Below are 27032 nucleotides of genomic sequence, written 5' to 3'. Positions count from 1 at the left end.
ACGCAAAATCGCAAAATGAAAACAATACTCCCTCAGGGACTAATAATTTTGAAATAAACCTCTTAATTTTAATAACTGTGGTATTCTTGTTTTCAAACTTAAGTGCAAAATTAAACAATTGTTTCCTGTGCAGATACGTTACTTTTAATTAAAATCAAATGAGAAAAAAAATTATGCGAAAATTAATTAGCTAAAAAATTTAGTACTATTCTTATCGCAAACCGTAACTTGAAATTGCATCTACAACTGTTTCTTATACCAAAGCTGAGGATGAATTCGTTTTCTGTTGTGCGTCAATAAATGTTTCACTAAACCGCAGCTTAAGGCTATAACTACATGCGGTGCCAGGAGAGTAATTACTAAAGACCTGACAATGACCGACGCTGGACAACCCGCCTTTCCCCTGGCTTCCATCGCGAAAGCTTTCCGCTCTTAAACAACCCTCTATTTTTAACCTTAACGAAGAAACCATGGAGGTAGGCTCCATGGAAGAAACAAGCAGCCAACACATCTTCTTGCTTCTACTCGCACATGTTTCCGGTCATCCGAAGTTACGGTTGTTGAGATAAAACTTTTATCACCCAGCTTGGCGATCTTTCTAAACATGCCTTATATTTCCCATTGCAAACGAAGGGGGACATTTTTTCCGTTCCTTATTTTCCGGGGACATTCTTTCCGTTTCCCTTTTTTCCGGGTAACATTTTTTCCTACAACCATGCGAGATACATACGTACATACGTCACGAAAAAGGTCTGTTCTGAATCCATTTGAAATCCGTTTTGGGAACAAGAGTGCTTTATTCTGTCCGTACGTACAGTTAACACACAGATACATCGTTCAAATGAATTCTAGTCATGTCAAAATGGATCTTCGTTGAAACACGAGACCCGAAATTTTTCGCGATTATAATACTTCCTTTATTTCGTACAAGGAAATAAAAAATTATAAAAAGCTTGACTTCCTTACGACAAAAATTGACTAGGATGTTTTTTAATTTCAAATTAAAATTTTTGATGCATTTTTCAACTTGACGGATAGGTTATTTACGTTAGAATAACTGGAGGAAATACGCTTAAATGAAGTGAAGTAAAAAATGTTTATAATTTAATAAGCTATACAAAGGGAGTCAGATTTTGCTTCTTGCAGTTTTCGACGTAATTTATTCCATTTTCGATTACTAGTGAAATCAAGGGTTTCTATGTACGAAATTTTCGTCGTTATTTTCAAAACTGGAAAATCAGCGAATTCTTTTAGAAAGTCATCCACGAAAGCTAACATTAGACAACTTCCAAGTAATATGCCGCAGCTTGATATTTTAATCAAACCTTCCTACAACAAGTTGACTATTGACGACTGTGGTAACTAAAAATTAACTAGTTAAAATAAATTCGAGTTATTTCGCTAAAAATATTTCCAGTCAACCGACAACGTAAACATGTTATTTATAATTAAATTAGATCATGTACTACACAACTCAATAATTTTCACTAATACGTCAATTGACGTAAATACAAAAAGTACAATAAAAATACGATCTTGGAAAAAAAAAAAAAAAAGAAGTCTGAATAATTATCCGGCCACCTGGCTTTAGTAAAATGCCACTGCCGTCCAGTAACGTCACGAAACATCAACCCTTTTATCACGAACGGGATCTGCATTTACGCTACAATCTTGTAGGATAGTAATAATAATAAATAAAAGTACAATAATAAAGAACACTTAACGTAGAAAATAATATCTTCACGAATTCCGTTAAAAAAATTAGGACCTCTGGGGTATTAATGGTGGCGAAAAAACGAAGTAAACAACTGAAAAACTACTGATAAAAGAAGTCTCGAGCATATCCTATATCTCCTTAAATGCCTCCCCCCCCCCCTGTTCACACGAATTTACCGATTGTTGCACTTGCAGTTCGCACGCACGTGCGTTCCTCTTTCAGCAAGGCGCGCACCTGACCTGGGTGTGAGTCGTCTGAAGTAAGAGAACACAGGTGTGCTGCAGACACAGCGTCGCCAGCAACGGCGGCTGAGCTGTTTTTATTGCAAATGCAAAAGCAATCAGCGATGTTATCGCCATCTGTGGTGCGTCGGTGTCATTCCCGTTATTGCATTTGTAAAAATAACTTGTACTTTCGAATTGCCAAGTAAACAGTTGTTGAGCCGCTTAAATTTCATCTTCTTTTAAACGTCAATTATAAAAGAAACTGATAATTGATTTCAACGCATTGTGAATCTAAATGAAATTAAGATATTTGAAGTTTTAATAATAATTTCGTAGCAAAATGTTTCAAAGATGTAACAGATTCATTTCTGTGCTACGTCGTATGTGTATCGAAATGACAGAAGTGGTATTGTTGACACCAAATAATGGTGACACACAAAAAATAAAACAATGTTTACAATAAATATTTAATAAATATTACAATTTATTTCACCTTTTCGAGGACTTTAACATATTTTAAATACATCCATCAACTTACATTCTTATGAACAATCTTGTTCTTTCTTTAGGAAAATGTTCACTATAGCAACCATATGAAATTAAAAGTACGATAATGATATTTTCGTTTAGTTAAACTTTAAAAATGATTTTTAAATAAGTGTAAATTTCCATTTATTGTTTTTAATATTACTGTTAAATACAATTATTAACATTTAAATATTTTTAGAATTCTTAATACTTTTATACTCAAAGACAGTATTAATTAATTTTACCGACTATATGGATTATGTTAAAGATTATTTTAGCTCAAAGGGGGCTTTGTCCCTGAGGGATTATTGTTTTCGTTTTGCGATTTTGCGTCGAATCACTCTGAATGTCTGTTTCACTTTTTAAACTGTTGCCACCAAAAATAACTTCTACTTTCGAACTTATCGCCCTGTATTATATTTGACGAAATGAAATAATGAAGAATCTGCATAAATGGTATGTATTTTCTCGCATTGTGGTAAAATAAAGGTACATAGAGCCATCCATTTTGAATGACATAATCCTCCTGCGAATATGGGTATGTCGAAGACCAAATTTGGAATTTTTTTATTATCGATTTCATATTTTGTAACATTTTAACGAATTTTTGATTAAGAATCTCGACGATTTCAAAGTGAGCAATGGCAAAACTGTACTGAGGGGGGGGGGGGACATTTTTATCTTTTTATTTTATCTTTTCGATTTATCGCATCATTTTGAATCGTTTCTTTCTTTAAGAAATGTGGTTTTGGCAACAGTTTTTCATTCAGTTATATACTGAAACGCTGACTCTTGAAAATCAGCCCTGTTGCCACTTGGAAAAATGAGGGTGATAATTCTGTGTGGTTTTTAAATTTAATGTTTCTCTTGGACGTTTGTCGGAGCAGCCAACGGGAAGTTGCTTAATTTATTTATTAGGATAATTAATATTTGTATTAAGGGATATTTATTTCATTGTAATTTTGTTACATGTAATTTTTTTTTTTTTTTTTCTTTCCCAGTCCAAAAGGGCTTTGACCCTGAAGGCCTATTGTTTTCGTTTTGCGATTTTGCGTTGGAACACTATAAATGTACGTTTCACTTTTCAAACTATTGCCACCCAATGTTAGAGTCTTGCATTATGTTTGAAGAAATTACATAATGAAAAATTTGCATAAATGTATGTATATTTCTCGCACTGTGATAAAACAACGGTACGTAGAGCCATCAAATTTTGAATGACGTAATCCTACTGCGAATATGGGTATGTGGAAGCCCAAATTTGAAATCTGTTTTATGATCGATTTCATATTTTGTAAAACTTTAACGAATTCTTGGTTAAGAATCTCAAGGATTTCAAAGCGAGTAATGGCAACGTTGTACAGAAAAAACATTTTTATCTCCAGCGCGTGAGACTGTATATCGGAAATTCTAAAGATAAGCTTAAAATTATTTTGCGATATATTGCTGTTCAACTGAATTTTATGATTTCAGCGTGAAGAACAATATTTAATAAATAAAAGCAACACACAAAAATTTTTTAAAAAAACGCCGTTTGCTTTGAATAATCAGCTGACAATAATTACTAGTATCCGAGATTTAACTGCAGTTTGGAATTTCTTACCTTTTATTTTCTTAGTTTGGAATTAAGCGAAACTGCTTCATACTAAAAATCTCCATATTGTACATCAGTTATTGAATTTTGTCTGTACTTCAGAAAATGTCTAAAAATAAATAAAATATGTCTAATAAATTTCTGAAAGTGATTTTCTACGCTACATCAATAACAGTGCTGTTCTCTGCCTACCTTTAAATTCTACAGAAATTTTGCTGCGTCTAAAATTTTTTAAAAAAACGCCGTTTGCTTTGAATAATCAGCTGACAATAATTACTAGTATCCGAGATTTAACTGCAGTTTGGAATTTCTTACCTTTTATTTTCTTAGTTTGGAATTAAGCGAAACTGCTTCATACTAAAAATCTCCATATTGTACATCAGTTATTGAATTTTGTCTGTACTTCAGAAAATGTCTAAAAATAAATAAAATATGTCTAATAAATTTCTGAAAGTGATTTTCTACGCTACATCAATAACAGTGCTGTTCTCTGCCTACCTTTAAATTCTACAGAAATTTTGCTGCGTCTAAAATTCTGCTGCTTACTGCCTTTCATAAATTCTCAAAATTTTGCTATTTCTAAATTTTGTTTTCAGTGCTTCTCTAAATTCTAAAAATTCTCCCTTGCCTAGATTCTGCTGCCCCGCACCGGCTTTGGCACCGCCCCTGCATCAACAATAAATGTATTTATATTCTCTCAAAATAAAAGATATCTCCGATCCGAAATCCCGTGGTTTCTACTGTAGCTATGTAAACAAACAATATGTCAAACGTTCAGAGAATTATGTTCTGGTAGAATTAATAAATAACTTCCAAACGATCTATAAACAAAACAACTTCGCGTGTTGCCACATTTCCTTTGACTAAATAAAAACTGAATTCGACAGTGTCGTATCCTGTGTGGTTCAGCTGTACTTTATCTGTTAACAGCAACAAAATAGCTTATTTTTTGTCTATCCGCATACATTTTCAATTTTTCTTCCAATAAAATAAAAGTGGTGAGTACAATATTCTTTTCACTTCCTTGTACGAAGTAAAGAAAGTATTGTAATCGCGAAAACTTTCGGGTATCATTTCAACAAAAATATCCGTTCTGGAATTCCTTTAAACGATGTTTTTGCATAACATCTGTACACACGAACAGGATAAAGGACTCTTCATTCCGAAAATGGATTGTAAAATAGATTTAAAATGGATTCAGAAGATTTTTTTTTTTTTTTCGTAATGTCTGCACGTACATACGTGTGTATGTATTTCGCATAATGTCTCGCAAATTCTAAAGATATGCTCATTTTAAAATTATTTTGCGATATTGCTGTTAAATTGAATTTTATGGTTTAAGTGCAAAGAACATGATATTTAATAAGTAAAGGTAACACACAAAACGTTAAAAAAACGCCCCCTTGGGCATAATGTAAAATTTTAAAGTTTTCAGATTTTTAAAATTTTATTTATTTATTTATTTTGTTTGGACAATAATAATGTATTAGTCCAAAGGGACAATTTGTCCTGCGGGACTATTAATTTCATTCTGACATTTTGCGTCGAAAACTTTAAAAGCTATATCACTTTTCAAATCGGTGCCACCATATATTATCGCCTTGTCTTTTATTTAAAGAAATTAAATAATGAAGAATCTGCGTAAATGCATGTATGTTTCTCGCACTGTGATTAAGGTACCTAGATCCATCAAAATTTGAATAACGTAATTTTCCATAGAATAAGGGCTCTAATTTGAATTTGAAATTTGTTTTATTGTCGATTTCAGATTTTGTAACACTTCAACGAATTTCTGATTAAAAATTGAACGATTTAAAAGCGAGCAATGGCAACACTGTACGAGGAAAAAAAATTATCTTCAGATCGTAAGATATGCTCATTTTAAATTATTTTGCGACTTTGCTATTGAACTGAATTTTATTGTTTAAGTACAAAGAACATGATATTTAACAAATAAAGGTGACACACAAAACGTTAAAAAAACTCCCCTTTAAACGTAATTTAAAATCTAAAACCTTTCTGATTTTTTAGATTTATTTATTTTGTTTCGATAATATATATATATATATATAATGATGTATCAGCTTTAGTCGTAGCTTAAATAACCAGACGATAAGTTTAAAAAAACAGGATCCATTTATTATTGTTCAGGAGAAATAGCAGTTACAAAAATCAGATATCCGGAGTAAATAAAAAGAATTACTAATAACTTTTTGTATGAAGTTTACTGCATCGTGACATTTAAGAAAAAGCCCCGATATTCCTTTTGCGAGTTATTTTATAGCCTCTGGAAAGGCGGAGCTTCCAAGAAATGATGTCAGCCAATCCAGTTCGCTTTAAATATCTCCAGAACATTCTAAAACTGTACGTGTAGAAAAGGCGGGAAAAACAACTTGACTACGGGGCTGTGGAATTAATTCTACGTACTTTCAAATAAGAGAACGTCGCCATTAAAAATGAAAAGAACATACAGTTAGAACTTTAACGTGTATTCTTGACTATGGAATTTTATTATTACATATATATATATTTTTAAAATCATTGTTCATTTATGTATTTCAAACAGGCTTAGAATTTTTGCAAGAAAACTGATTGAATTCAAATCTGTGGCAACTCAGATTTTTAATTCATTTTAGTTTAATTGACTCACTTTTTTATTATTAAAATTTAATACATAAGGATTTTTTTCAGTAGGCTTAAACTCAGTCCTACTATTCCAAGAGATTTTATTTAGAATTTTCAATGAAACACTTTTAAGTTGGCAACAAGCACAAAAATATTTTATGTTCGGTATAATGAATAAAACTTATAAGAAATATTCTTTTGCATAATTTTTCAGTAAATAATCATATTTAAATAAGCAAGCAAAATTACTTATTTTACTTTCTTTTGACTAAGAAAACATACATTTCACACTGTTCTGATTCTGCTAGCGAACATAATTTTCTTTACGCTGATTATCTTTCAAGACTTCTTTCCTCGCGGATTCGAATAGCAGACTACCTTGAACACATATCGCTTTCATGCTAAATTCTCATTTTTCTGTGCAACACATGTCCTACGTATAATTTCCTGGAATCTGCGTTTCGTCATTGGCTCATAAAATTCTTCCTCCTTTTTGAATAATATTTAGATCGATGTCGACATAACACGAGTTTGTTGACTATAAAAGCAATCTCCGGAAGGGTAGTCCATAAATCAAAGTCCGTTGCGGAGATTAACTCGAAGGGGATGCTCCCCAAACAAATGCCGATTTAAGAGATACGGAAAAATCTCCGCCGATAACGCTCGGTGGCGCTGAGCTAAACGAGGCACTTGATCTTTTGCGTTATCTCCTATGTCTTGCTGTGTTGTTTAAACGTTCAGTTACAAGTTTGTCTATGCGGAGCGAGATACGTACCGGAAAGAAAGATCAGTAACATGAGTAATGGAAGGAAAATATAAATCAGATACTAATTTACGGTGCGGATTTTTTGGGTTAAATCATAAATTCATCACGCGCTCGAATTAAATGAAAAAGAAAACAAGGAACCGCATTAACTCTCGATGTATAGATGTATAATTCCGGATAATGAGAGATATCAGATGGGTTGATTCATCAGTATGATTTTCTAGGTAATGGCAATGTTTCAGTGTGGTTGTATTCATCATTCTCATCATTACTGGGCACAAGAGTTGGCAGTCATGATGACATACCATGCAAGGCTGTGCCAGAGCACAGAAGTTGGCAGTCATAGGCAATTGCAAGGTTGTGCAAGGGCACAAAAGTTGGCAGTCATAATAGCATACTGTGCAAGGCTGTGCAAAGGCTGTGCAAAAGTTTGCAGTCCTAGGCAAATATTTGAAGAAATTAAATAATGAAGAATCTGTATAAATGTATGTATGTTTCTCGCATTGTGATGAAACAGCGGTACCTAGAGCCATCGAAATTTGAATAATGTAATCTTCCATAGAATATGGGCGTGTGGAAGCCTTAAGTTGAATTTGAAATTTGTTTTATAATCGATTTCATATTTTGTAACACTTCAACGAATTTTTTGTTAAAAAACTAAACGATTTCAAAGCGAGCAATGGCAACATTGTACGGGGAAAAAACCTTGTACGGGGAAAACCATTGTACGGGGGAAAAAGCTAAAATTCTTCAACGCATATCCACCGAAATCAGTCACACCTCAAGTTTAAAAGTACACTGAAATGGTCGCAACTTACATCCGATATTAATAAATTAAAACAGCTTTTTACTATTACAAAAATAGATAAAGCAACTAATAACTTTAGCATTATATGAAAACAATTCTACGCTGAAATTATTCATAAAGAACTTCTCAACGCAACTACTTATCAATTGGCCAACCTTACAGAAACATCTATAATAAACAGGATTAAAACTTTTCATAAGAAACTCAATATTACTTTCAATGCAAACTACAACAGATTTACTAATCTTTATGCGATTCCCAAATTCCATAAAACACCATTAAAATTCAGATTTATAGCTAATGGAACTAATAATTACAAGAAAAATGTAGACTATTATTTTTCAATTCAACTTAATAAATTCTGTAAATTTATTTTCAATGATTGTAACACTAATCATAACTATTGCTGGATCATTCATAATAACACTCCTGTCATTAATACCATTCAAACCATTAACATCCAAAACATTAACTGCTATGATTTTGAAAACTTATATACCTCACTTCCTCTAGAAGAAATCTATACCAGTCTACTTGATCTGCCTAAACTTTTCCCTAATATGCTCAATATCATGACTTTTAACAAATGGAAAACCTACCTAAAATGCACACTTTTTCATAACTACATCAAGTTTCAAAATCAACTTTTTAAACAAGTCAGAGGATTGCCAATGGGCTTACATTCCAGCACCTCGATCTGTAATATCTTTTTATTTGTCAAAGAATTTAACTTCCAAAAAAATCTACAACCACAAGAGTTAAATTACTACAAACACACCTACAGATATATTGATGACCTTATTACAATTAATAATTTTGATAAAATTGAACACTCCGAGATTTATCCGAATTGTCTTACACTTAATAAAACTAATAATTCACAAAATAGCATAGACTTTCTAGATCTTCAAATCATTAACTACAAAAAAATTTTACTTTTTGACAAAACAAGAAACTTCAATTTCAATACTAACAAATTAATAAATTGGAACTCCAACATATCCAAAAAAGTAATTAACAATACTATAATTAATCAAATACAAAGAATTAAAACTATATGCACAGATACAATAGATTTACAACGCGAAATTTTGATCCTTATTAAAATTCTCAAAAATAATCTAATTCCCATTCAATTTATCAACCATTGCCTTAAAAGAGCAGGCGTTAAATACTCACTCTAAATCATTTAACTGATAGGGATATGATAATTTGTTCCTAAACCTGAGAAGGCGGTATAAGTTGGATGACTGTCAGTTGAAAGATTTGTATATAGTGTAATTACTCAATTGTATATATTGTAAAAAGCTAATTGTCTTCAGACATATACTGTTACTATACTGTTACTAAAAAAATGGGCCTATTTCATGCCTTTAGTCTGTCTATTAGCTCTTGGACAGTGAAAATTCCTTTTTCCTTTCTTAAATTCTTAATCATTGCGACACGACAATTAGCCAGAAATTAATTAATTTCCATTCACTAGTATTTTCAAAAAAATCTTAACAGACAGTCTCACTCAGATAAGAACTCCACAAAATACACCCCTCAAGAATTCCACGTCCCACCCACTACCATAAATTACTTCACCCAAGTCTTACCGACTGATATTATTCAAAGCCCCCACTGCCGCTAAGAATTTTCGGACACCCTACATTTATGAGTCAGACACGAAGAGAACACTTTGCCAACTCCTCCACTAGAAAGAATGTAAGTTACTTAATACCTTTTCTGGCCTTTATATCTTCATGTACATTCACTGATCTTATTTATATTATTTTTATATTATTTTTATATTGTCTTTGATTTGTTTTTACAAAGTTTGCATTATTTATCTTATTTTGTAATCTTCTATGTTTATTTCAACTTTACTTTGAATTCGATTTCATAATGACAATTTCCAATGTTTAATTTCTACAAATAATATAGTACTCAAATGCATAAACATGAAAGTGTCGGGGACGGTTATTCGAGTTACTTAGGATTTCTCTACAGTAATTGATTTTTACTCCAAATTGAATTGACTAAAATGCTTCATAGGAATAAGTTCATTGAGTATCAGCATTGGTTCATAATTCCTTCTATTCGCGGAAATATTTGGCCTGACTAGAATTGCCGGTTTGGCTTTAACTTATAACTCGAGTAAAGACGAAACACTTTCGTATTTACGTATTTTTATCAATTATTGTTCATCGAACGGGAGTTGGTTTGTTCCCCTTGAAAAGTCAACTAATTTCCGATCAATGACAATGATTACATGTTTTAATTTTTCCTTTTACAATTGAAATTTTATTCTTCATGATGATTTAACTCCAGTCCCTGTTAAAACATTATTAACATTTGGCTTTCAAATTACTTCAAAACATCTTTCAAAATATAACTTACCAGTGTGGATTCCCACTTTTAAAATAATTCTACTTTAATTAAACTTAGGAGATAATATAATCAATTAATCAATACTGTTTAGGAAATAAATTATTATTAACTAACTTTGCAGCAATTGCGCAAGTAGTAATAACTTGTATTCGCACTAAATGGATTTCAGATCATAGCGCGCGAGACTCCAGCGCGCGAGCGTGTCGGAAATTCTAAAGATATGCTCATTTTAAAATTAATTTGCGATATTGCTGTTGAACTGAATTTTTATAGTTTGAGTACGTAGAACATGATGTTTAATAAATAAAGGTAACACACAAAATGTTAAAAAAACGCGCCTTTGGACGTAATTTAAAATCTGAAACTTTTCAGTTTTTTTGGGGGGGGTGGGGATTGGGGTGGTAAAATTTAAGTAGAATAACTCCAATAATGCTGCTAATATGTAAGAAGAAATGACAGAATAAACCTTTTTTTTCTCACTTTCCTTGTCATGGTAAGAAATTATTATTAAAAAAAATGAAAAGATAAAAGAAAAGAGAAAGAAAAGAAAAAAATATAGTCTAGCCGTCGTAACTGTTTGTAGAACTTCTTCCACGCCAATTTCATCAGGTGTAAAAATCGTCTGAAACTTCTCTGGCGTCAGGACCTTGTGACAAACATACTACGTGTCTGTTCTTGCGTAACATTTCTTTGCTGATTAATCGAGTCGCTTTTTAATTTTGCCTCTCCTTCCCCCTCTGTTTTTAACGATTTCAGCGTCAAAACAACACGTGACTACAGTAAAATTCGAATCCACCGCATTTCTTCGAATTGTTGTTAATAATAATATGCTCAGAATATAAAATGGAGAAAGCGCATTGCTAAATTCTATCAATATTTTTACGAATTTTGTACATATGCATATAATTTTGGTGAAATAATATTTGAAAATATTTTAAAGAAATAATATTTGAAAGTGTAGTATTTTTCCATATAATATAACATGTAATACTTGAAAGAAAGATGTTCTGCCAAAAAAATAATGAATACAGGGGCAAATCTATTTAACATTCAGTAAGTGGCTATCGTCAAGGTGGCGATGGTTTTGGCGACTGATTTTTGTCGCCAAAAGTCGCGGAGCTTGGCGAAATTTATGTTCGGTCCCTGTACAACTGTCATTGGTATTGTAATTGAATAACTAATTGATCCCTATATGTAACTGTAACCGTATCCGGCCCTCACATGGCTTCCAGCTATTTCGAGAAGGTACAAGGGATTTTTCGGCGGCTGGCGGGGGGAACTATATAAAACCGGGGAGAGCTTCAGTTTCTCAATTTTTTAGTTCAGCGTGAGTTCGGAGTATTGAGATATCTCCGTCCTAGCTTCGATCTTTAGATGCGCTTTTCATTGCGTTGTGTTTAACGTTCTTAGTCAATTAGCAGTTTGTAGTGGAGCTACAAACTACAAACTGGATTTCTGCAATAATGTGATGAACTGTAAGAGCATTTTTGTGGAACGTTCCAGAACTATGAAGTGTTTGTTGCTTTGGGTAAAAAAAAATTTATTAACCTATCATCGGTTCTGTGTGCATTCAGTCTATTATGAACCCGTACGCACGCAACAATTTTCTTTTTGATTTTAATCTCTGGCAACATACTGTATACTTTTTCGCATGGTGAGGAGAATTCATAACCGAATGTTAGTGCATCTAATAACTTGGAAGATTCATGCTAGTACTCGAAAGCGGATGGCCTGATCCTATCCCACATAGCACAAAAACATCCTTGGGATATCCTGAGGATGTTGCTCGCGGGATATGCGCGCATCCTCAGGACATCCCGGAATATCCCCCGAACCTCCTAAACACATCCTTCCGAGTGCTTAATGTTACATCCCAGTATCCTCAGGACATCCTAACTAACTCCCATCGACAGCGTACGTGACGTTATTAGGATCTGAACTCGTACTTACTACATCGCCTCCCTGTGGAACGGTGCTTGCTACACCAGGGTACCTGAGCCTAGGCCCTACCCCTTGTAGAATAGTTAGTAGCTTCGAAAGTTGACATAGGATTAACCTGTCAAATTAGGATATAATTTTTACTTACTACATCCTCAGGACATCTCGGGACATCCCACTAACCTCCTAAACATATCCCATTATATCCTAAGAACATCCTATCTATGTCCCATCGACAGCGTATGGGATGTAATTAGGATTTAAAAGTCCTACCTATTACACCCTCAGGACATCCCGTAATATCACAGTTTCCTCCTCAACTCATCCTCCCGAGTGCTTAATGTCACATACCAGTATATCCTTAAGACATCCTATCTAAGTCCCACCGACAGCATATGGGATGTTATTAGGATCTGAAATACTAGTTATAATATCCCTTTAACCTCTTAAAGACATACTCTCAACAGCTTATAATGTCACATCCCAGTATAGTATATCCCCTATAGTAGGCCTTTTGACTTAAATCTTTAGCAATTATATACTTTATGCTTTTTTCGTGTGGTAAACAGGTTGCAGATTCTTCATTATTTATTTTCTTTAAATATAATACAGGGCTCTAATATTTGGTGGCAACAATTTAAAAAGTGATTCTCCGTTTATAGTGAATCAGTGCAGCATACCAAAACGAAATAAATAGCTCTTCTAGTGAAATAGCCCCTTTGGGCTAAAGAGCCCCCCCCTCCAAAAAAAATAGGTTATCAAGAGTGAGTTCAAAAGCACGCTAAGAGGGAGCATAAAAAACCTTAACAAATCCTTTTGGGTGACCGTTAAAATCTGAAACCCTTCAGATTATTTAATTTTTTGTTGGTGACTTAATACCACAATACGTATAATTAAAATTAATTTAATTTCATATTAATTAAACTCCAATTAATTTATTTCAAAACTCTAACTATACTGGTAGGCAATATACTAAAAAAATTGTTTTCGGAAGGTGGTCCGCAAAATATTTTAATTTATAAAATAGGTCCCCACTTGGATAAACATTTCAGAAACGCAGTTGTTCGAGAAGTGAATTCCATGGAATGAAAGACGGTTTCGAACAAACAGTATAGAGTAAAATAATAAAGAGCAACTCGTATTGAAGAAGATTCTTTTAGATGAAAGCCACTTTCCCCCCCCCCCTTCCACTCACGAAATAAGCAAGTGACCTTTACAAGGTAATAACTCAAAAAAGAATTTTTTTCGCGAGGGGGGGGGAGAAGAATACGCTTATATTCTTTCTTGTCTTAGTTTTAAATTACAGAAAGGAAAACCTGCTACATATAACAGGAACAACAGCGGGAGATTTGTAAACAGCAAACGTCATCAGAGATTTCATTTCGTAATTTGCTTGCAGTGGTGGCAACAGAATTTCGTAACAAGCAAGAAATTCTTAAGATATTTTTTCCGCCTACCTATACGGAGATGAAGTGAAGAAGAATTAATATTCAACGTTTAACAAATTCCTCATAACTCCTGATCTCTGACCTAGTCCACGTGCTTGTAAAGCCAACGAATTAATCGCTTTCGAGGTAAAGAAAGTCAAAATGAAATAGCATTTTCGTCTTCGCGGGGAAGATTATTAATGTTGTTATTATTTTACCACAATGACGAAAATAACGTTCAGAGTTATAGCGGATTTTCCTGGTATGCCGATCTTCCGCTTCTCAGTTGCCATTACACACGTCTCTAAAGTTTTAAATGAATACTATCTGTCCGGGCTTTTATAGTTTTCAACCAGCCGCCGATATATTTCTAGTACTTTCTGTTTCTCGAAGTTACTGGAAAGCAATATGAGTGTGGGATTACAGTTACAGCTAACAAAGCGGTTAATTATATTTATTCAATTTCAATACATATTGCGATGATACAGAGGCCGGACCAAATGGTCGCCAAATTTTTCGACTTTTGGAGATTTCTCGCTTTTTTCTGGCAACGGCTTTTGGCCATATCTCGCCAAATTACCGAGATGCCCATTTACTCAATGTTAAATGCACTAGTCCTGTATTGTTACTTTTCCGGCATAGCTTTGACTTAAAAATTTGTGTCGCGTTACATTACACAGAAAACTACAACAATTTGACATGTAACTGCACTAAAATCATCTATCTATGTACAAAATTCGTAGAATGTACATATTCATTCCGTTGATAATGAGATGCGTTTTTCGAATGAATTATATTACGCTTCTATTTGTACACTACGGGAAAAAAAAAAAAAAAAAAGGGGGGGGGGTGGACAGCACTATATCTCCCGTTCTACCGGGCCTATTGACGAAATTCAAATTGCATTTTCCACGACTCAAATTATGCTTAGATATTAAATTTTATAAGAAATTTGTGGAGAAATTTAAAAATTTATGTTGGCACATTTTTTTCAGTTTGCGCCAAGAATAATTCACTTCGAACTTCTTAATTAACAGCAACTTATTTTCCTTTCCCTTTTTTTCACTGTCCACGAGTGGAAAAGTTCATACTTTGAAATAATTTTAACAAAGTGCGTAAATCACATTTTCGTTATTATCGCTTATAAAATATGCCAAATTTCAAAACGCGCCAAAATATAAATTCACGTATATTACGAAATTTTGAATAAAAACTCTAATTTTTTGCAGGTAAGCTTAGAAATACTTGTACATCTACTTTAAAATGATGGCAAAAAATTTTCGGTTATAATTCAAATTTTTGTTCAACAAATTTATAAAAATTATTTAAAAATACAAATTTTAAAAATAAATCATAAAAATGGATGAATTTTATTTGAAATGAAGCTGCATTTCGAAATATGAAAGGAAAAATAAAATAAGATCAATAAAAAAAAGGAGATATTAATAAATATATATCATATTAAATTAACATGGAGGAGCTAAAATTTTGAGTTAATTTTATAAAACCTACTCATGCGATTTTCACAAAACTTGGCACTTTCGCATAATTTGGGTCCTAGAATCGTAATATAGAAAAAAATTGGCATGTTATTTCAGAAAAATTCCGATTTAGTGTCGGAATACCTATATTAGAACAATGTTATATGTAAATCTAATACATGTCCTAAGTCGGGCTTTCGAGACATAAAAAACGCAATTTGAATTTTGTCAATCGGCCTAGTAGAACGGGAGATATAGAACTGTCCCATCTTTTTTTATTTTTTCCTGCAGTGTACACTCATTTTTTAACGTTCTTCCTCTCCATAATGCAAATTATTTATTCTATGAAGGATTTAGAATCTAATATCCTTAATCTGATCTTCAAAGGAACACTCCAAAAGGAGATGGACGATCGGTGGGATATATTTTTCTGTTTTTCTGTTTTTTTTTTTTTTTTTTTTTTTTTCAGTTTTTTCTCAGATCACCATATCAATGTTCAGTTTTCTTACTAAAATGGCTTTACAAAACCTTTTTCTAACTAAGCTGTTTTTATTCCAAAGTGGCTAATTTTTGTTTTGCGAATTTCCGTTTTCCAAAACAATTTTCGTTTTACGATTTTGCGTTGAATCATTATAAATGTCCGTTTCACTTTCAAACTGTTGCCACCAAATATTAGAGAAATCAAATAATGAAAAATCTGCATAAATTTATGTATATTTCTCGCATTGTGATAAAACAACGGTATCTACAGCCATCGAATTTGGAATGACGTAATCCTCATACGAATATGGGCATGTGGAAAGCCAAATTTGTAATTTGTAATTTATTTTATGATCGATTTCATATTTTGTAAAACTTTAACGAATTTTTGATTAACAAACTCAAGGATTTCGAAGCGAGCAATGGCAACGGTATATCGGAAATTCTAAAAATATGCTCATTTTAATATTATTTTGCGACATTGCTATTGAACTGATTTTTATGGTTTAAGTGCGAAGAACATGATATTTAATAAATAAAGGTAACACACAAAATGTTAAAAAAAACGCCCTCTGGGGCGTAAACCTTTCAGTTTTTTCCCCCCGCAGTGTACTTTTTGTAATTAAAAACATATTGCTAGGCATATTCTTTATTACTAATTCCAAATTTTATTACGAAATTCTAAAGATTTGTCTGCATGGGATCCGAGTAAATTCTTGTTGCGGGAAAATCAGTTGCAACAGTATTTTGACAGCATCCTTCTGTTTGAAAAATGATTCGACACAGCAATGAAACGGATACAAAACTGAGGATTGAGGCTTCATTTAATTCCTTCGTAACGAGAACTAATCTTCATAGCTTATTCCAAGAATACATTCAATGCTTATACGAGCTGCTTACGTAAATGTAAATGTGTTGTTCTCAATTTAACAAATATTTTGACATACTGTTACTGATTTTGTATATATGTAAATAACTTGAGTGAAATTGTATGTGAAAAATGTAGTATTTTTTGTATAATGAGACAAGAAATACATGAAAAATACGATGCTTTGCCGGAAAAATAAGATTACAAGGGGCAAGTCTATTTAACATTGCCTAAATGGTTATCTCGCTAAATTGCGCCAAGCTGGCAAAGGTTTCGGCGATTAATATTTGTCACCATATTGGCAAAGAATCGCCAAAAGTCGCCAAACTTGGTAACCATTTGACCAAAGTCGCCAAACTTGCCGACATTTGGATTCGATCTCTATATTGGAATTGAATAAATGTAGATTGATTCCGTATGTAGCTGTAACCGTATCCGCCGCTTATATGTCTTCCAGTAATTTCAAGACGTGGAAGGTACTAGAGATTTCTCGGCGGCCAGGGAATTGGGACAGCATCAGTTTCTCAGTTGTTAGTTCACAGCTAAATTCGTAGTACTTGAGATATTCGTGAGAGCTTCGCCTTTTAGATGCGCTTTGCACTGCATTGTGTTTTACGTTCTTAGCAGTTTGAAGTTTAGTTACTGATTGTACTCTGTGTTACTGAGAAGAATTGTACGAGTTTTTTTTTTTTTTTTTTTTTTGTGGAAAGTTCCAGAACTGTAAAGTGTTTGTTTCTTCTGGTAAAATAAATTTTATCTAGCTATCGGTTCTAAGTGCATTCAATCCTTTACGAATCCGTACACACGATACGATATCAAGTCTGAGAATTTTTGGATTGCTACATAATATAATTTTTCACGAAAGTCTGTTCAAAGCCTCAAGTAAAGCATCACTTCCGGGAAAAAGGAGGGCGATCATTCTGTGCAGTTTTTAAATTTAATGTTTCTCTTGGAGACTGGACGTTTGTTGAGAGAAGGCAACGGGATGTTGGTTAATTTATTTATTAGGATAATTAATACTTGTATTAAGGGATATTTCTTATTTTATTGTAATTTTGTTATATGTAATAAATTTATTTTTAAATTTTCTCTCTCTCTCTCTTTTTTTTTTTTTTTTTTTTTTTTTTTTTTTTTTTTTTAAATGAAGTTGTTTTGCAGAGTAAAAGTCTGCTCAGTTTTTAAATTTAACGTTTGGTGTTCCCTTCAGGCTTTTTTTCGGTACATTTAAAAGCCAGACGAAAGTTGGCCGCATAGCTGCTAGTATTAAATAGGAGTACAGTTATGTTCGATTCATTTATTAAAATTAAACTACGAGTAGATTTTCTCGTATTAAATTCGATTTCTAATTTAATTTCTACGCATTTATTAAAATTTAATTACGTGTACAGTTTTCCTAATATTAAATTCGATTTCTAATTTAATTTCTACACATTTATTAAAATTTAATTACGTGTACAGCTTTCCTAATATTAAATTCGATTTCTAATTTAATTTCTACTCATTTATTAAAATTTAATTACGTGTACAGTTTTCCTAATATTAAATTCGATTTCTAATTTAATTTCTACACATTTATTAAAATTTAATTACGTGTACAGCTTTCCTAATATTAAATTCGATTTCTAATTTAATTTCTACTCACTTATTAAAATTCAACTACGAGTACAGTTTTTCTCGTATTAAATTCGATTTCTAATTTAATTTCTATACATTTATTAAAATTTAATTACGTGTACAGCTTTAATAATATTAAATTCGATTTCTAATTTAATTTCTACTCATTTATTAAAATTCAACTACGAGTACAGTTTTTCTCGTATTAAATTCAATTTCTAATTTAATTTCTACTCATTTATTAAAATTTAATTACGAGTACCGTTTTCCTAATATTAAATTCGATTTCTAATTTAATTTCTACACATTTATTAAAATTTAATTACGTGTACAGTTTTCCTAATATTAAATTCGATTTCTAATTTAATTTCTACTCATTTATTAAAATTCAACTACGAGTACAATTTTTCTCGTATTAAATTCGATTTCTAATTTAATTTCTGTACATGTATTAAAATTTAATTACGAGTACAGTTTTCCTAATATTAAATTCGATTTCTAATTTAATTTCTACACATTTATTAAAATTTAATTACGTGTGCGGTTTTCCTAATATTAAATTCGATTTCTAATTTAATTTCTACTCATTTATTAAAATTCAACTACGAGTACAGTTTTTCTCGTATTAAATTCGATTTCTAATTTAATTTCCACTCATTTATTAAAATTCAATTACGAGTACAGTTTTTCTCGTATTAAATTCGATTTCTAATTTAATTTCTATATATTTATTAAAATTTAATTACGTGTACAGTTTTCCTAATATTAAATTCGATTTCTAATTTAATTTCTATATATTTATTAAAATTTAATTACGTGTACAGTTTTCCTAATATTAAATTCGATTTCTAATTTAATTTCTACTCATTTATTAAAATTTAATTACGTGTACAGTTTTCCTAATATTAAATTCGATTTCTAATTTAATTTCTACACATTTATTAAAATTTAATTACGAGTACAGTTTTTCCAATATTAAATATGAGTTACGTTTGATTCATTTATTAAAATTTCAAAAATTAAGAATAAATCTTGCAGTACCAGATATGTTACATTAAACCTCTTAAGGGCTTTCTGCGACTTAAAAAGAAATTTATTTATTAAGAATGTAGGATCAGTATGACTTCATGCTCAGTTACAGTTTACGAGTTTCTATTCGCATGGCTTAAGACTTCAGCAAAGAACAAGTCTCTCAACTGATTAAACTGTAAATCAGTTATATTGGATCATATAAAAAGTCTCTGCGTTTCTTTGTCATTAGATGGTGTTGATGCCTCTACATCCGGCAACACTCACCCGATTGTCTCAAACGAACATGTGCTTAAAAGGTGACATTCAGCTTCTATTGTTTGCGAAAATAGTTTTCTAATTCGTTGCATGTCTAAAAAGTTATACTGATTTGAAAATGAGTGAGATATCTTAAGAAATACGTTATGTGATGCTTTTTTACTATAAAAAGAGTAAAAAGGCTGCAAAAACATGCCGAAAAATTTATGAAGTGTATGGTAAGAATGCTGTGAGTGAACGAAGGACACGGGAGTGGTTTACTGGATTCCGTTCCGGGAATTTCGATATCAAAAATGCACCTCGCTCTGATCGGCCAGTCACTGAAAAAGTCGATGAAATTTTGCAACTGGTGGAGCAAGACCGGCTGTCAGGAAATAGCGGAGGCACTAAACATCAACCACATGACAGTTTGGAATCATTTGAAAAGAGCAGGTTACAAAAAGAAGCTCATTGTTTGGGTGCCACATAAATTGCAACCTAGCGAAACCATCCATTCGGCCCTTGTACTGTGCACAACCTGATCATTAGAACGAAGCAATACAGAAAAAGCGACCAGAATTGGCCAAAAGAAAGGCAGTTGTGTTCCATCATAACAATGCGCGGCCACTAACATCTTTGATGACTCGGGACAAACTGACGGAACTTGGTTGGGAAGTATTGATGTATCCACCATATAACCCACCGTCTGACTACCATCTTCTTCAGTCTCTGCAAAACTCTGTTGATGGTAAAGAATTGGCCGACCGAAGAAGCCGCCGAAAATCACTCGCCCAAGATTTTCGGCGATAAGCAACGAAAGTTCTACACCGATGGAATTATGAAGCTACCCGAAAAATGGCAAAAGGTCATCGATAATAATCCTCAATACGTACTTGATTAAAACTGATTTTCAATAAAGAAAACTTTTGTTCAAAAATGTACCAAAAAAAGCGCGGAGACTTTTTACATGACCCAATATTTCTTTCTCAGACACGTAACTGCAAGCGTCTTCCATGCGACCGTTCTCCAACCCATCTATCTCTCCTACGAGACATTATTTTCAAATCTGTCTACTCCTTTTTTGAAAGCGCTTATATTCTATATTAAGATTTATTTATGATTGCTTCCACAACGGGGACAACAAACCGTCTTCTTCAGTCAAATACGTAACAATTCTGTCTCCAAATTATTCCCCCGACTCTTCACGGAAATGGCTGATTTCTTTTTGCAGTGTCTTGAAGCGTGCCAAACGGTTTTAGGTATATGTACATATATAAAAAAAAGTCCAGAGATGAATGAGAAGAAAGAACATCAATTTAACATCTCCGACAGAACTAAAGTTAACGGTAACAGGTTCGGAAGAGCAACGTGGAGTGGAGTGCTATTTTAGAACACCGGCAGTGTTATAAGTGCCCGATTGAGTTAATTGCCGCCGAAAAGACCACCTGTCGTACGTACTTCTCTTTGAGTGACGAAGCGACGTGTAGCAATTCATTTAAGTTTTTGCCTCTGAGTTTTTTTTTAAAACACGCATTTCCGTGCCTGACGTTGCAATATACAGTGACATTGGCTAATTCCAAGCTTAACTGCGGTTTATGATGGCAAATTTTTGCGTTATGTTGTAACCGAAGACTATTATTAGTACATTTATGCTATTAACGTACAGCTTTTGCAGCACGCGTTATAAATGAACGGAAAATTTTATCACGTCATACAGTACGATTTAGATTATTCGAAATAAGTGAACTATCGAGTCAGTCCACAAGTTCGTGCGCATAAAGAGTATGCGTGGAATTCACTATGACGCATTTACTAAAACAATACAATTTTGAACCTGTTGAAACTTGTCGTCGTTTGACTAACATATTATTCAGTTCATCACCAACTTTCGTAAATATCGAACGCATTTTAGTAACCACAGAAGATGAATATAGATAATCAGTACAAACGTGAATTCTTTTAATTTAATGTAAAAGCTGATGTATACACCACATGACTTCCTTGTACGCAATATTTAATTATACGCATTTTTTGCTGCCTTTCATTTAAACTTATTTCCTCGAATTTCATGGGAGATATATTTCTCATTCAATTAATTTAGTTCTCACTTCGTGACAAGGCAAAATTACATAAAAACTCAAAATATCTATATTAAAAATGGAAAAATATAGAAAAACATAAAACAACAAAACAACAAATTTTTTTTTTTTTTTTTTTTTTTTTTTAATTTACAATTAAAATTACAGTTTCTATGCAAAAACAAGCAATTCGGCCAGTGGGGAAGAAGGCAGATCTTTTGGTGCACAAAACTGAAAGTTCCCTTTTGGTCCCACTCCAAAAAGACACTGAAGGCATAGAAACTGACTTAATTTGTTGTGGATGCTATGCTGACGTCAATATATGGGATAATTTAATAGCTTAATTGATAATTCCAGAATGCATTAAGCATGGTTTAATTCGCAATAATAAAAGAAAGCGTCACTTTGTTATTGCGAAGCTTAGTTTCTTTAGATTGGCAACAAATCCACTGTTCTCTTAAGTTTCAAATGTAAACAAATATGGCTGCTAGGGTAAAATAAAATTAGGCTTAGCCGCACTTAAGGAAAACAACTTTTAAATTGCTGATAATTCTACAACTATAATGTGTACGTTAACTACAGTCGTAAGAACCTTCAGCGGAAGATAAAAACACAACATAATTCAACCATTTTTAAAGCAGCACAGTTTATCAACATATAAGAATAAAAATACTGAGCTCACTGAGCCGAGTAACAGAGTGGTTATATATTAATATTTTTGTTGTTTTAGATTTCATGTGTAATAAATTCACATTGTTTACAGTATTCCTGTTTTAAGTGTAGTTTTTGTTTTCAATTTGGTATTTTTCTTTTATTTGTTTTTCACTACTTCAACTTTTTTCACAATTTGTTTTTCACTACTTCAACTTTTTTCACAATTTGTTTTTCACTACTGTTTCACTACTTTTTTTCGTTTTGATTTTTAAGATTTTAGCTTATTACATCGGGTTAGTTCATAAGTTCGTGCGCATTAAGAGTATGCGTGGAATTCACTATGACGCATTTACTAAAATAATACGATTTTGAACCTGTTGAAACTTGTCATTGTTTGACTAACATATTATTCAGTTCATCACCAACTTCCGTAAATATCGAACGCATTTTGCTACCGATAGAAGATGAATATAGATAATCAGTACAAACATGCTGTGCTACATTTTTGATTTTCGTATGGCGAATCTGCCAGCTTTGCAACGATAAACATTAAGAGTGTACACGGTGAATACACTATTAGTGTAAGGACTGCTCAGAAATGGTTTAAAAAATTTAAAGTTGGAAAAAGCAGCATGGATGATGAACCCCGTTCAGGACGTTTTGAACTGTTAGAACCAAATCAAACGATTCATTTAGAAGTTTACAGTGAACAACTTTGCAGTCTAAACTCAGAATGGATCAAAATGCCACATCCTGCTTACTCCCCAGATATTGCCCCAAGTGCTTTTCACTTACTTCGTGTCTTACAAAATTTTTTTACTGAGAAAAAAATTAGGTTAATCTTTGGATTATGGTAACTTGGCGATTTTTTGGTGAAAATTTGGCGACCAACCCTGCTACAGCAACCTGCGCGTTTTTGTTTGGGCGCCATTTTGTCTTCACGAAGTAAAGGCTTTTTTTTTTTTTTTTTTACTTAAAATTTTTTTCAACAATCTGCTAGCCGAATTACGCTTATGCTAGAACTTTTATGGAACAAAAGTGCTTAATCATGACGAAGATTAGGTGCGAAATTGGGAGAAAGTGCAGAATCGCAAACTGCTTGCCGCGTTTTTAAGAAGTGCACATACACAGTATCCATGTACACGTCGACCTATTTTCATTTAAAAAAACATCCCAGAATTGCACAAAAATGGCATTGCGCACACTCTTGACTTTATCTATGTACACTGCTAAAGTCCTAGGCAGTAACCTTTATCGCCTTACCAAAATGTCGCCAAACTACCTGTTACCATATTTCAAAGATTAACCCAAAATTAAATTCTAAACAGGATGTACACAATGAACTTTCAAGTTTTCTTGCATCAAAACCAGAGTCTTTCTACAGCAATGGCATAAAAATGCTGCCTGTAAGATGGCGAGACATTGTAGATAATGGAGGAAAATATACAATTGATTAAAATATTATATTGTGCTTTTTATATTATTTAAATTTACCAAAAAATGCGCACGAATTTATGGACTGACTCAATAGTTCTGATATTTTGCTTTTCCGAATAACTGGTTTTCATGCAGTTATGGTTTGATTTTCAGATAATTTTTTTTTTTTATTAAAATAGGAGTACAGTTTTTATTCTTACAAAAGTTTCTTTCGGCAAAATTGTCCTTAACAGATTATTAAAGCTCTCGTTGAAATTTATGAAATACTATCAACTACGCGGCCAGTCTTCGTCTGGCTTTTAAATGTACCGAAAAAATACCTGAAGGGAAACACCAAACGTTAAATTTAAAAACTGCGCAGAATTTTACTCTGCAGAACAACCCACAAATTTTTAAAAAAATGTATTACATGTAACAAAATTACAATGAAATAAGCAATATCCCTTAATACAAATATTAATTATCCTAATAAATAAATTAACCAACTTCCCGTTGCCTTCTCTCGACAAACGTCCAGTATCCAAGAGAAACATTAAATTTAAAAACTGCACAGAATTATCGCCCTCCTTTTCGCAAGTGGCAACAGTGCTGATTTTCAACAGTCAGCAGTCCAGTATACAATTGAATGAAAAACTGTTGCCAAAACCGCATTTCTAAAAAAATGAAACTATTCAAAATGATGCGATAAAATTGAAAAGATAAAATTTAAAAAAAAAAAAAAAAAATCTGAAATGTTTCAGATTTTAAATTACGTCCAAAGGGGCGTTTTTTTAACGTTTTGAGTGTTACCTTTATTTATTAAATATCATGTTCTTTGCACTTAAACCATAAAATTCAGTTCAAGAGCAATATCGCAAAATAATGTTAAATTAAGCATATCTTTAGAATTTCCGATATACACAGTCTCGCGAGCTGGAGATAAAAGTATTTTTTTTCTATATAACGTTGCCATTTCTCACTTTTAAAGCACTGAGTTTGTAAATCAAAAATTCGTTAAAGTTTTACAAAATATAAAATCTATAATAAAACAAATTCCAAATTTGGGATTTCAGATGCCCATATTCGCATTCGTTTATCAACATATAAGAATAAAAGTACTGAGCTCACTGAGCCGAGTAACAGAGTGGTTATATATTAATATTTTTGTTGTTTTAGATTTCATGTGTAATAAATTCACATTGTTTACAGTATTCCTGTTTTAAGTGTAGTTTTTGTTTTCAATTTGGTATTTTTCTTTTATTTGTTTTTCACTACTTCAACTTTTTCACAATTTGTTTTTCACTACTGTTTCACTACTTTTTTCGTTTTGATTTTTAAGATTTTAGCTTATTATATCGGGTTAGTTCATAAGTTCGTGTGCATTAAGAGTATGCGTGGAATTCACTATGACGCATTTACTAAAACAATACCATTTTGAATCTGTTGAAACTTGTCATCGTTTGACTAACATATTATTCAGTTCATCACCAACTTTCGTAAATATCGAACGCATTTTACTAACCATAGAAGATGAATATAGATAATCAATTTTGTCATTCAAAATTCGATGGCTCTATGTACCATTGTTTTATCACAATGCGAGAAATAGACAATCATTTATGCAGATTTTTCATTATTTAATTTCTTCAAATATAATGCAGGACTCTAACATTTTGTGGCAACAGTTTGAAAAGTGAACCGACGTTTATGAGTCCGACGCAAAATCGCAAAACGAAAACAATAGTCCTTCAGGGACAAAGCCCCTTTAGACTAAAAATCTGATTCGAATTTTGAAAAAAGCGCTTCGAGGTGCACTGGCTCTTGTCTAGATGCACCTATATACCAAATTTCGTAGCCCTGGGTCTATTAGCTTACTCGCAACACGAACAAAAGACACGCAGACTCTTTCTATTATTATATGTAGAGATGTATATATTAGACTGAAATATGTAGGCTTAATAATGTTCAAAACAGGTTCTGGAAAACCTGGATTTTTTTCTGAAATTTTCTTCTTGCTGCCTAAATGCTGTTTTCGATATGAGTGTCAAGTTCAAAGTAAACATTTTACCAGACGCAGAGACAGATTTATACTTGATAAGGCCCTAAACTATTTGAGATATAGGGTCCTTTATAAATCTGTTTTAATACATTTTAATACTATTTATACTATCTTTAAATTTTTTTTGGGGGGGGGCCTAAGCTAAAGCTTGTGTACCTTATACATAAATCCGGCCCTGACCAGATGTGTAACCGTTTCCAATAAGTCGAAATCCAAGCACCAAGAAAGAAGTTAAAATATTTTTAATTTTCATTTTGGAGAGTTGAAGAAAATGCTTCTATAAATCTACATTTGCATATCAAGCTAAAGTTTGAACAAAGCCTAGATTTTGAATCTTCTAGTAATTGCAAGCCAGTTTCGAAACACACCGGACAGCAGAGAACAGAAAAGATACAAGCTAATGTTGCAATAACAAATATTCTATATTTCCTTTTGAGTCTCGAACATTGTTTCAAGTCATAACAACTGTAAACTCAAAAGTTTTTAATTTGGATGGGCTTGCAGTTGTCATGTTATCACAAACATTCCGAGTTCCTATGGTATAGCGATTACCATAAATTTTTAGATTTTGCCTTTGGAATCTTAGAATAGTTAAAATAATGCAACAAACGTTAAAAAGAAAATAAATACAAGAATCAAAGAGATAAATATAAAAATTAAACAACAAAAAAAAAAAAAAAAAAAAAAAAAAATTGAAAGGTTTCAGATTTTAAATTACGTCCAAAAGGGCGTTTTTTCAACATTTTGTCTGTTACCTTTATTTATTAAATGTGCGCTGGAGATAAAAATGTTTTTTTCTGTACAACGTTAACATGGCTCGTTTTGAAATCCTTGAGTTTGTTAATCCAAAATTCATTAAAGTTTTACAAAATAGAAAATCGATAATAAAACAAATACCAGATTTCAAATTTGGGCTTCCACATGCCCATATACACAGAAGGATTACGTCATTCAAAAGTAGATGGCTGTAGGTACCATTGATTTATAACAATGCGAGAAACATACATACATCCATGCAGATTTTTCATTATTCCATTTCTTCAAATATAATACAGAACTCTAACAGGGCCCACCAGCGGCCGAGCGGTAAAGTCGCTGAACACTGGTAGTTCGGTC

General features: G+C 32.4%; 1 long non-coding RNA gene across 1 annotated transcript in view; it reads right to left on the bottom strand.

Moving 5' to 3' along the window:
• Positions 1-4369: 4369 nt before the first annotated feature.
• Positions 4370-27032, bottom strand: part of LOC118205670 (uncharacterized) — a 258320-nt gene continuing 235657 nt past the window's right edge. The window contains exon 4 of the long non-coding RNA XR_015039892.1: positions 4370-4478. This is a non-coding gene — a long non-coding RNA (uncharacterized LOC118205670). The remainder of the gene's footprint in view (positions 4479-27032) is intronic.

This window comes from Stegodyphus dumicola, chromosome 2, assembly GCF_044657685.1.
Source record: "Stegodyphus dumicola isolate Sdum_Otavi_A_Nest chromosome 2, ASM4465768v1".
Taxonomy (NCBI): domain Eukaryota; kingdom Metazoa; phylum Arthropoda; class Arachnida; order Araneae; family Eresidae; genus Stegodyphus; species Stegodyphus dumicola.
This window is presented reverse-complemented; position numbering and strand designations above follow the sequence as displayed.